This window comes from Physeter macrocephalus, chromosome 18 (assembly GCF_002837175.3).
Source record: "Physeter macrocephalus isolate SW-GA chromosome 18, ASM283717v5, whole genome shotgun sequence".
In the NCBI taxonomy this organism is placed as follows: Eukaryota; Metazoa; Chordata; class Mammalia; order Artiodactyla; family Physeteridae; genus Physeter; species Physeter macrocephalus.
The window spans coordinates 47,734,342-47,746,957 of NC_041231.1; the positions used below are offsets into that span (position 1 = coordinate 47,734,342).

At 48.3% G+C, this 12,616-nt stretch overlaps 1 protein-coding gene across 5 annotated transcripts in view; it reads left to right on the forward strand.

The window, feature by feature from the left end:
• Positions 1-12,616, forward strand: part of ZNF621 (zinc finger protein 621) — a 115,202-nt gene that overhangs the window by 34,513 nt on the left and 68,073 nt on the right. For all 5 annotated transcript variants that reach the window (XR_003676788.1, XR_003676789.1, XR_003676791.1 and 2 more), the window contains exon 5: positions 4,307-4,511. The gene's annotated coding sequence lies outside the window, so the exon portion shown is untranslated. The remainder of the gene's footprint in view (positions 1-4,306; positions 4,512-12,616) is intronic.

Below are 12,616 nucleotides of genomic sequence, written 5' to 3' on the forward strand. Positions count from 1 at the left end.
CTGATCTCCCTGTGCTATGCGGCTGCTTCCCACCAGCTATCTATTTTACGTTTGGTAGTGTATATATGTCCATGCCACTCTCTCACTTTGTCACAGCTTACCCTTCCCCCTCCCCATATCCTCAAGTCCATTCTCTAGTAGGTCTGTGTCTTTATTCCCATCTCCCGCAAGGCATTCTAACCACTGTTCTAACTTGTTTCTCAAAAGGTTGGTTTTGCCTGTTTTTGATCTTCATCTAAAGGTAATCATACTATTTTGGGGTGTAGTTTCTCGACTCAATGTTGTCTGTGAAATTCATCCATTTGTTTGTTTTTAAAAATTGCTATGTAATATTATCCAATATTATTTTGAAGCAAATTCCAAAGATATCATTCCATTAATAAATATTTCAGTAGGGAACTCTCAAAGATAAGTAGTTTAAAAAGACCCTATATTATCACTTCTAAAAGAAATCAACACAAATGCTCTGACATACTTCTGATCCTCTGTCTTGGGAGGGAATGTTGGGGGTTGTGGTTCAGGCTGGGTCAGGAACACAGGGGGTTGGGGGCTTGCCCAAGGCAGAGGGGTACAGAGTGGAAGGAAAGCATTTATGAACCTTTAGTGAGGTGCTGGGGAAGAAAAGGCACAACGAATGAGGTAGGGAGGGTGACGTCATCCCGCGGTCCAAGTTGGGTCATGAACGCCAGGGGCTTGGGGCTTGCTAAATGTACATGGAATAAATGATTGACAACATCAGTGACCTGGGATGGCAAAAATGCCCTGTTTTCTACTCCTGCCTTTTATTCTTGGGCTTCCAGCCGCTGAACCATATACATTAAGAAGCATTTATTCTCCTTATGTGTGTTTATTATGCTTAAAGATTCAACGAGCCTGCCTTAGGACAACGGTATCTCTCAACCCCAAATACCTTTTCTTCTCTTTGTTTAAAATGGGTCTTTAGGACTTCCCTGGTGGTGCAGTGTTTAAGAATCTGCCTGCCAATGCAGGGGACATGGGTTCGATCCCTGGCCCAGGGAGATCCTACATGCATGCCGTGGAGCAACAAAGCTTGTGTGCCACAACTGCTAAGCCCGTGCGCCTTAACTACAGAAGCCCACGTGCTCTAGAGCCCTCGAGCCACAACTACTGAGCCCACGCCCCCTGCGCCTAGAGCCCGTGCTCCACAACAAGAGAAGCCACTGCAGTGAGAAGCCTGTGCCCCACAACAAAGAGAAGACCCTGCTCGCCGCAACTAGAGAAAGCCTGCGCGTAGCAACGAAGACCCAATGCAGCCAAAAATAAAACTAAAAAGAAAGAAATAAAATGGGTCTTTATTCACATACCCATCCCCTCTTTTTGTTTTTGCGGTACGCGGGCCTCTCACTGTTGCGGCCTCTCCTGTTGCGGAGCACAGGTTCCGGACGCGCAGGCTCAGCGGCCATGGCTCACGGGCCCAGCCGCTCCGCGGCATGTGGGATCTTCCCGGCCCGGGGCACGAACCCGTGTCCCCTGCATCGGCAGGCGGACTCTCAATCACTGCGCCACCAGGGAAGCCCCCCACCCCCTCTTTTTGTGGGCATTTAATTTTGGCTGGAAGAGATTGGTCCCGTTCCCAGGTTATCGTGAATCTGCCGGCATCTCTCTCCTCTTGTTCATTAAAAAACATGCTTACTCATTTTCTACTCCAAAAATGGTGTGTATCGGCCCAGTCCAACATGCAAATCAGTGATAGCACATTTCATGTTCTTGGTGTGTTTCCCTGTGCCTCTCTCTCTCTCTCTCTCTCTCTTTCTCTCTCCAGCCCTCCTGCTGTTTTCCTGCCTGTGTGTTCTTTTATTCTGTTGATAGCTTTCATTTTGGTCTCCCCTTCGCATCTGGCCCTTCAAGCTGGGCTGCGGTTCTGCACTGCGGTTGGGCGGTTCAGCTATTGGACTCTTTCCGGCCCCCACCAAATGCCGTCTCTTTCTGTAGCAGGAAGATGAGCTTAGGATGTCTTTCTTATGGTGCCTTGAATGATGTATTTTGCTTTGGGTGCAAAAGCCCAACTTGAAATGGCTTGATTTTTGTTGTTATTTGAGATCTATAGATGAAAAGACAGGATTCCTGTCTTCAGGAAACACAATATAACAAAAATATCAACATATAATTATATGTAAAATATATAATGGGGAGTAGAGGACATGAGGTATACTTAGAAAAATGAGTAATTCAGGGTCCTCATTGCTGGGTGAGGTAACATGCATCACTATGCTCTAAGGTAGGTATTTTAAAATTTCCTTTAAAGATAAGGATTCTGTTTACAGACTGGGGTGGAGATGGGGTATAATGTGCTGCAGTAACAAGTAGCCCACCCTATTTCAGTGGCTTAAGACAATAAAGGTTTATTTCTTGCTCATATTCAAGTCCATGGTGGGTTGCTCTGAGACCCTCTTCTGCATCATTATTTTCATGATAGAACTCTGGTGACAGAGTATCCACCACCTGGAATGTTGCTGATCACTGTATCAAAAGGAAAGAAAAGCACAGAAAAGCTTTCACAAGCTCTTGAAGCTTCACCTACGTGTAAATGTACTCGATTCTGCTCTTTTTATTGGCCAAAGGAATGATTCCAACAGAGCAGGTATATATAATCTTATCATCCAGAAGTTAAGTAATTTATCCAGAAGGGCAGAGTCTGGACTTAAACCAGATCTTATGATTCTAATGCTTTCTCTCCTACACCATAGCTGTCCCAAATGATCCTTGACATAGTATCATTTCATTTACTTATTCTTTCCATAGTTTTTTGTTCTATTTCTAAGGCTGAAATATTCCCTTGTTTGTATTTCATCAGTATGGGCCAGATACCTCATGTACAAATTATTTATTTAGCATGCCTCTTTACTTTAATTTACATACAGTTGTGTATTTTTTATTTCTTCCTTTTCAGTTCAGAAAGCTCTGTTGGTAACGAATTTTCATTGAAGTGGTACAGGATTGGAAAATAAAATATGCTTCAACACATTTTCTAAAATAATCAACACAAACCCAAAGTGAGAATCAAACAATTATTACCTTCAGAATTAGCCCCAGATTATTAAAATGCAATTATACTTGGAAAAGTAACACAGCGGGGGGGGGGGCACGTTTATTTATTTATTTTTCTTATTTTCACAGTAAATTTTCTCAGTGTGTAGGGGACACCACCTCCACACTCTCCTGGTATCTGAACAATACCCAGGACTCAAGGATAAAATAATTTGTTTCTTCCTCTATTGATTTCAAAGAGACCAATCAGATACCAATCAGATACGATCAAATATGGCCTACAGGTGTGTTTTATGTCACTCATGGTGTTTACAATTAAAAATAATTAGCTGCCAATAGTTAAAAATCTGGCGTGCAAGTTTGGATTTGCAGCTTCTCTTGGAAAACTGGAAGAGCTGGCAACTCTGGGCCCCATTCCGCTGTGGCAGCACCGCTACTTTAGGAAGGCCAAGTGCCCTGCTATTAGATCCCCCTCCCCTCCGCTCCCCTCCCCTCCACTCCGCCTCGTGACTCATTTGAGATTCCCAAGTGAAGTCAAAGAGGAACTGGGGCCTTTCTCAATATCCTCCCCTCCCTGATTCTCTGCAGCCTTCCCAGCCCCAGCTGTCAGAAGCCTCTTGATGCCCTGAGCTACTCTGTAGGGGAGCCTTCCTAAAAGCTGCCTGCAGGGCCGAGATCCAGATGCGTTAGCCCCAGGCGGTGCACACATTCCCTTGGCTTTTGTCATGGACTTCAGGCGATGCCTGGTTCCTCCTGACTTGGGGCCCTGGCTTGCCTTTCTGCTTCCCCTCTTTTTACAGGGACAATCCACCCCTTGTTTGGTTCCATGAGGTGCACAGACTCTCAGAACTGGCTGTAACCTTCTCTGAGCTCATAGCCTGGCTACTTCCTCTGGATCTGTCCACCCCATGGGCTCCCAAGTGGGCGTGGCACTGCTTAAAATTGTCATTGGCATAAACTTTGTTATTTATTTGCATAGAAAATGTCTGTAATGGGGTCTTTGCCTCAGGAACCTGGTTGAATAACTGACCAATGGGACAGAATAAAGTCTAGAAACTGACGCACGCATATACAGTCACCTGATTTATGACAAAGGTGACCCTGCCATGTAGTGGGGACAGGATGGTCTTTCTTAATAAAAGTATTGGGTCAACCGCATATCTATATGGGAAAAAGTCTATCTTTACCTCTACCTCACATATACATAAAAATGCAGGTGGATTTCAGATCTAAAACAGAAAGGCCTCTGGAGGATTACAGAGAACATCCTCATGACCCATTTCTTTATTTCGTTCAGTTTTTTCAGTCATTCAACACAAAGCGGGATTGAGAGCCTACTGTATACTGGACTCTGTGCTGGGCAGCAAGGATACAAGAGTAAAGAAGACAGTCCCCTCCCTGAAAGAGCATGCAGTTTAGTCAAGTGAAGAGAAAAGGAACTGATGACGACAACAAAGTGTGACGAGAGCCATAGCAGTGTGCTGTGCGAGCTAGAGATGGAGGTACTCAGTTCAGGGGAGGGAGGAGGGAGGGCTTACTGGAGGAGGTGATGGGTGTATGAGGGAGGGATTAGCTAAGAGGAGTGGGGCAAAGAGCATGCCAGGCTGAGAAACCAGCATCTACAAAGGCAAGGAAAGACAGGGCATAAGGATTGCCACCTATTTCTTTAAAACATGTAGAAATTCACTTGGCTTGTTTGTTGGATTCTTGCAGAGAAATATCATATGTTTGTTCAGCACATTCACCATGACTTGATGTGATATTGAGGCTGAGTCTTATCCTAGTTACACAGAAGGGGACAGGTGGATTTGGAGCACTTGGATGACTTATCAAGTCCACCTAGCTCTCAGGTGAAGACAGTGACATTAGAACTCAGGTCTTTGGATGCTTACTTTTATATACTTTCTACTATGTCAGGTGGCTGCCACTTCAGCTCTGGCCAAGCCTTTGGGACATCACAGAGCTCTGTGGGCTTTGAGAGCAAGAGGGAGGATGCTCTGAGCAGTCTTGGACAGGGTTTATAATTAGCCAGTTAGTGCCTTCAGGCTTCCCGGCATGGTTAAAGCTAAGGGGGTTGGCACAGGGCAGGTTACATGGACAGGGTCGCAGAGGACCAGGACCTCAGGGGTGCTGAGTTCAAAGTGTCCACTTAGCACTCAATGACTCAGTGTAGGCAAATGGCTCCGGAAGAAAATGCACACTTGGACGCCATGTCCAACACCTGCCACTAGGTGGAGCTCGGATGCAGGCATAAACGGGCAACTCGAAGCGTTTGCGTTGGCTGCACTTGCACAGAGGGTACGCGAATGTACTGGTATCTCTAACCGAAAACGTGATGCGGGTGGGGAGACCTGGACACATGAAAGACGATGATATCCACGTGCGGGGCTGCCAAGATCTGCCTTGGTGCATTGTCAAGCCCTGGGCTGAATGTCCAGTTGGCCTCATGAGGTCTGAATGCCCTGAAACTAGCAAGGAAACGGGAAGTACGTGCGTAGGCTCTCCTCCCTGCCCTGTCCGCATTTATCTGAGGCAGTGGGGAGCGGGCGCAGCACACGCAGCTGGAGTCGGACTCTGGAAAGATCATGGTACCCCGGATGTGTAAACACAACCCTGCACCCACAAGACCCCAAATGTGCATGGTGCAAATCGGCAAGGAATGGCTTTCTAGATTTTCTGCTGGTGAAATTCCAGATGGCCTCATCAGACCTACTCTCCTTTTCTGGTGTTCTGTTTTGCTTTCCATTGGGCAATCCATGTGGATGACAAGCAAGTCTCTTGGCACTTTGAAACCTCAGTTTTCTCCTCTGTGATGTGGGGATGATTACAGCTTGAGCCTCCTAGAGCATCAGGTGAAAGAACAGAACCCAGAGAGCTTTGCAGACCATAAGGCGCTCCATAAGCTTCTTGCAGCTCTACCTATGGCGCCAAGTCTTCGTTACACTCTTTACTCTTCTTCCTGCTCCTGGAGAGCATTTATCGTGTGCCAGGCACGGTGCTAAGTGTTTCATCATTCAAAAATCTCCCCACACCCTGTGAGGCAGTGCTTCTAGTCCCCCAGCAGGCAAGTTAGTGGCAGAATGAGTCTTCAAACCCAGGCTTGTGGCTTCAAGACCTAGCCCCCTCCCCAATACGTGACATGACCTCTTCCGATCAAAGACAAATTGCTGCAGTGGGAAACCATGTGCCTCATCTTCCACATTTTCATTTGTTACCAGATGTAGACTTCAAAGTAGTTTCCCCTGTGGTTCTCGCCTCTGTTTATACACACTTGCAGCCTCAAGGCTCCTCTTTGGGCTCAGCTGTACTTCACTCCCATCTGCTTCTCCCTCCTGGGATGGAAGGGAAGAGAGGAGGGTGGCGGGAGGGCTGGAAAGACAGGGTGGGAGAGCCCTGCTCTTTGTGTGTCCTGCTGTAGGGAGGGTGGATGAGGTGAGGGGTCTCCCCACCCCCAGGCACCACTTGGCCTCTTTAGGGATGGTGACCTTTCCAGGTATGCTTGTCAGTGACCTGTTTGGGCCCTGTTGACTGCAGTCATTCTGGGCATGGAGAATTAGAAAATACAGGACATTCTTCCTGAGGCGGATGGCCTCCTCATCACCTCAGAGCTGTTACCTCCCACCGTGGGCCAGTGAGGTGGACCCTCTCTCCTTTCTCTTCTCTGAAAGACCCCAGGGGGTCTGGGAGCCTCCCAGGTCACAGGGCCTCATCTAGGAGATGAGGGAGGGTCTGTACCAGGTGGGCATTGGACCTGGTGCCTTTTCAGTTTTTTGTAATTTCACGGAGGGTTACCTGTATTAACAAGGATCATGGTTAGCATTTTAATTTTCAATTCATTAAGAAAGAGCAAAGGGTGCGAGAAGGGGGGGTAGGGGATGTGTTTTATAAACGTATCAAGTTACGGCAGCAGCACTGACTGACAGGATGGAAGCCAGCTGGACAGAAGGGTGGACAGAAAGGGTGCTGGTTGAAGGCTCCCTTTGATCCTCAGGTTCTGGGATTCAATGACCAGATTGCATTCATTTGTTTTCATTAAGGTGTAAATGACTGATACGTTATACAGCTCTCCTTAGATTTTATGCAGGAACTATGAACAAGGCCTCTCTCAGTCAGATTCTCCAGACAGCAGTTCCAGGAGCAAACAAAAGGAGCTGCACTGCTGTGGCACATTCTGTCCTCAGCTCCCAGAGGCACACTCTAATAACCCCAGCCAAGCCTTCTGGGAAGAGGTGGCTCGAAAGGGTCAGCCAGGCCAGGGGTGGACCTGCAACTGTGGCTCAGGGACACCCCCCTCGAGTGGCTGCTCCCCCTTAAGCCCAACAGGCACCTCTGGCCAAGTGATAGAGGGATGATAAAGTTGGCCCCTCTCCCTGCCCCCTCTCCCTGCCGTCCTTTGGCGGACAACTCCAAAGGCAAATATTTAGTCCATGGTCAGGTCCCAAGTCCCAGTTTCCAATTCAGCAGGTTGGTCCCTGAACATAAGGGCAGTGACATCCAGATGCAAAGAGATTAGGGAATCAACCAAATATTTGCTAAGGGCTTTCCAGCTGGCCTCTAGAAACAGGAAGACGAACCAGTGGTCAGGTGACTGCATGGTGATGTTGCCAGCAGAGGAAGGCGAGGGTAGGTGGCATGGTGGAGCTCAGAGTGTGTGTGTGTGGGTACTCCGCCCAAGGGGTAAGGGAAGGAGAGGAGGGAAGAACTGTCTGTGGGAGGGTTGACGCTTGGTGACAAGCCCGAGTTGGGCAAGTGATGAAGGCTAGAAGGGCTTCCAGGCAGAGGAGCGGCTTGTGCAAAAGCCCAGGGGTGTCCTGGGCTCAACAAGCAGCCCTGCCTTTGAGAGAAGAAGCCCCGTGGAGAGATGGGGCCAGAGAGGTGACTGGACCACTTTAGGAGGTTTCAGAAAAGGAAGGAATGCCCAAGGGTCCACACAGCGTCTTAAGTCAACAGCACGGCCAGAAAACCAAACACTCTCCAGAGCATCCTGTCTAGTCCCCATGACTGCGGGGATCGGGCAAGCCAGAGGGCGTGGAGCAGGGCTGGGCTGCCTGGGGCGGTGGGGGCAGAGGTCCTTTCACACTAGATTAAATGTGAGTCACTTGTGGGGTCCTTGCCATGCCCGGCCTCTTCTAAAGGTCACTGATCCTGAGTGTCTGGCATCATGATTTGTAGCTGCCGCCAAGTGGGATGTTTCTGGTCAGGGGTAATCTCAGGGTGATGTTTACAGAGCCAGTCCCTGTGTAAAGGCAGGGGGGTGGGTAGCAGCCCAAGACAGCCAAGACAGGAGAAGTGCAGGGCTGTTCGGAGATTCCAGAGGCTAGAGGGTGGCCGGGACACTCCTTGCTCTACAAACCCTCCCTGAGCCCTGGCTGGGTGTGTGGTCAAGGAGACCCCCTCCAGCCTTACGGCAGGAATAGCATCCCTGAGTCCTGGGCCACTCCCAGCCTGAGGCCGCAGGATGTGCAGCCCCCCAGCCTGGCCCTGCGGGCCTCACAGGCAGAGCTTCCTCCTTGCTGGTCTGATCAGGTTTGGATAACGGAGGTCCAGTTACATCATTCCATCTTCCCTGCGAAGGGGCATCCCGGCAGTGATGGCCTCAGCACACAGGGTCAGGGAAGGGGCACTGGTGTCAAATGCCAATACTGAATAAGCCAATTGCACCCACTGGGCAAATCACTCAACTTCTTGGACCCTGTACTTTACAGGGGCAACATCTCCACCTTGCCAGGTTAGAGACTGAATAAGATTGCTTGATGTATGTAATGCTGAGGTGCAGGCCCAGCGCAGTCCTTCCAGCCACGATCTGGCACCTTGCAGAGGACCATTCTCCAGCCGACTTCGGCCAGATGGTCAGAAAGTCTCCATGGGCTGGCGGAGGCGTGGTTCAGCCCAGGGTCCCCAGACTTGGCTGGCTTCCGGGTGCCCTGCCGCTCGTGGCCTGCAGGGGGCAGCAATGTGATGCACAGCCGAGTTCAGGACTCTTCCCCACCAGGCTGTGTGTTTTCCCTGCTGTCTGGGATAGAAAGTTCTCCATTGCATCAGCGAATGCAGCTTGGGTCGATTTGTTTTTAAATGCGTGATGTTTGAGATTCCTTTATGAAAGCCCTTCACATCTGGCATCCAAAGAAAATCATCAGTCTAGACTCTCAGGCCGATAGCAGAGTGTATGAAATTTGGGCCTGTTTTCCAGTAAAAGTGCCTGCCTGCTCCCAGCCCCAGCTCCCGCCTGCTCTCCCTCCTTCTCTTCTTGTGACCTTTTATCTCAGCGGGAGCCCTGACTCGAAAGAGGGTTCTGGAAATGTGGTGTGTTTCTCATTAAGTTTCTGCGGCAAAAAATTCACGTGATGCAAAGCTCTTTCTTCCCCTTCTTTCTTTACTCTACGTATCTACAATAACTCCTGCTGCTTAGGTTTTATTTAATTTGGGATGACTGAAGACCAAAATCTTGTTGATACCAAGAGTTAAAAAAAAATCTGTCTCTCGGGTCCGGGTGATATGCTTGGGTCCTTTTTCCTTGGCCTTGAGGTGGTTACAGAATTCCAAATAGAATCAGTCCTCTGCTAGGGCCCAAAGGTCCCCATTGCCTTCTCTTTCCAAACCTGAACATTTCTTTCGTGAAAACTTGAGGCTTTGACTTGGGAGATTGTAAGGATGGAGGCTGCCGAGTGGGCCCAGGATTCCAAGGGGCCCTAAGGAGACTCTGGGGGCCAGAGGGAGTCTCCCAGCTCTCAGAAGGTCATTGCTGTGAAAGAGGTGCCCCCTTCCCTGCATCTGTTGAGCGGTCCCCATCTGAACCCAGTGGTCTGTGGTAGCAGAGTCGAGACGGTGGGGCACTGAGAGAGAGAGGAGGCCACAGGTCCTGACGGCTCCAAGTCCCCCTTATCTTCTCCTGGGGCCTGTGGCCCTACTTCTCCTGAAGGCTGCAATCCCTACACCGCCTCTGCAAAATGTGAAGCCACAGGTCAGAGTGTGTGCAGCTGGTGTGTCTTAAAATAGGCTTAAAATATGGGACTTCCCTGGCGGTCCGGTGGTTAGGACTCCGTGCTTCCACTGCCGGGGCCTGGGTTCGATCCGTGGTTGGGGAACTAAAATCCCACAGGCCGTGTGGCGTGGCCAAAAAAAAAAAAAAAAAAAAAAAAAAGGCTCAAAATAGGCTTCAGGCCTAAAGCAAAGGCCTGTGAGAGCAAGGATTGGGTCACACCTGTGCAGGTAAGCAGTCCGATCATGGAGGTGTGATCCCAGGTTCTCTCCTCAGCTATTCTCTGCAAACTCAGTCACTGGGACTCCTCTCCCCTCAGCCCCTCACCTTGGCCTTGGCAGTGGGAGGGGCCAGCCTTTCATTTTCCTTTGAAGAGTAATGGGGTCCCAGAGCTCATGGGTCAGTGCCATCTTCTGCCTTACGGTTGCCCCTCATTGTGCCTCCTCAGAGGCTGACCTCAGGTGGGAATGCTGACAACTGTCTCCACGCCGGGCTCTTGGCTGACTTTGCCCCTTTCCTTCTCCTCCTGGGGCAGCATGTCACCCTCTATCTTCAACAGTCACAGAAGCCCTCAGGATCCAGCCCTACCCATATACGCTTCGGTTCTGAACCACGGGGTAGAAACAAGGAGTGGACCATCCATTTCTAGTCTCACTGCCACTAGCTCCCCGGGGGATCTTGGACAAATCCCTCCCGCCCTCGGCGCTGTTCCTCGTCTTGCCATCCGGGGCTGGATCTGATGTTTGCTAAACTCCCAGTTCAAAGAGCCTGTGGCAGGGGTCAGCGAACGGCTGCCCGCAGTGGCCTGTTTTTCTAAGCAAAGCTTAATGGGCACGCAGCCAAACCCATCATTTGCGTACCGTCTGGGGCTGCTTTTGCAAGGCAACAGCAGAACCGAGTAGTTGTGACGGAGGCCACATGGCCTGTGAAGCCTAAGGTATTGACTATCGGGCACTTTTTTTTTTTTCCCCTCTTGGTCTCCCTCCCTCCCGCCCTCCCTATCCCACCCCTCTAGGTGGTCACAAAGCACCGAGCTGAGGTGTCTTTTTTCCCGTCTTACCCCTAGGTTCTTCATGACATTTTTTTTTCTCTTAGATTCCATATATATGTGTTAGCATACGGTATTTGTCTTTCTCTTTCTGACTTACTTCACTCTGTATGACAGACTCTAGGTCCATCCACCTCACTACAAATAACTCAATTTCGTTTCTTTTTATGGCTGAGTAATATTCCATTGTATATATGTGCCACATCTTCTTTATCCACTCATCTGTCAATGGACACTTAGGTTGCTTCCATCTACTGGCTGTTGTAAATAGAGCTGCAATGAACATTTTGGTACATGACTCTTTTTGAATTATGTTTTTCTCACGGTATATGCCCAGGAGTGGGATTGCTGGGTCATATCGTAGTTCTATTTGTAGATTATTTATTTATTTATTTATTTATTTGTAGTTTTTTAAGGAACCTCCATACTGTTCTCTATAGTGACCATACCAATTCACAATCCCACCAGCAGTGCAAGAGTGTTCCCTTTTCTCCACACCCTCTCCAGCATTTATTGTTTCTAGATTTTTTGATGATGGCCATTCTGACCGGTGTGAGATGGTATCTCATTGTAGTTTTGATTTGCATTTCTCTAATGATTAATGATGTTGAGCATTCTTTCATGTGTTTGTTGGCAATCTGTATATCTTCTTTGGAGAAATGTCTATTTAGGTCTTCTGCCCATTTTTGGATCCAAAACAACCCAAACATTCCTTTGATTCCAAACCCTGTTCCGTCTTCCAGTGTTTTCCTCCAGTATCCCAGAATTACTCCCTGCCTTTAACAGGCAACCTAGAACATCTGTTCCTTCTTCAGACTGTACTCTGAAAAGGTACTTTTTTAACCCAGGTTAGTACTTCACCCAAGAATAATCATGAGTAAAAACACACTTTTGGTTTCCTTTTCCTCTTTTTTCGTTGCTGACAAAATTGTTTTATAGTCTCCTGTGATCTTTGCAGCAGTACATGTATATTGCAAACAGAAATGGTCAGAAAAATCCAGAAGCATAAAGTCCATCCCTGATCCTAAACCTGAAAGACCACAACTGTAACTACTTTGGTGCAGAACTTTTCAGTTGATTTTCTAGGTTATCACGCACATACACGCAAACAATTTCTCTCTCTCTCTCTCTTTTAATGGCATGACTATAATGGTTTTACTTTTTGATTAATAGACTATTTCTTAAGGCATTTTTAAGTCGATAGAAAAATTGCGAGCTGTCCCTAGCTGTGCAGCTTTGAACACGAGTGTAACTGGGCATGCCTCAATGTCCCAATGTGTGGAGAGGGCAAACTTTTCTTTCTCACTCACAGAACTGCTTCTGAGGATAATCTGAAAGAAGAGGCACAAAAGGGGATTTGAAAGGTATCAAATGCTGAGCAAAAATAAAGGGCAGGGGCTTCCCTGGCAGTCCAGTGGTTAAGACTTCGCCTTCCAGTGCAGGGGGTGCGGGTTCGATCCCTGGTCGGGGAGTTAAGATCCCTCATGCCTTGCGGCCAAAAACCAAAACATAAAAACAGAAGCAGTATTGTAACAAATTCAATAAAGACTTTAAAAATGGTCCACATCAAAAAAAAATCT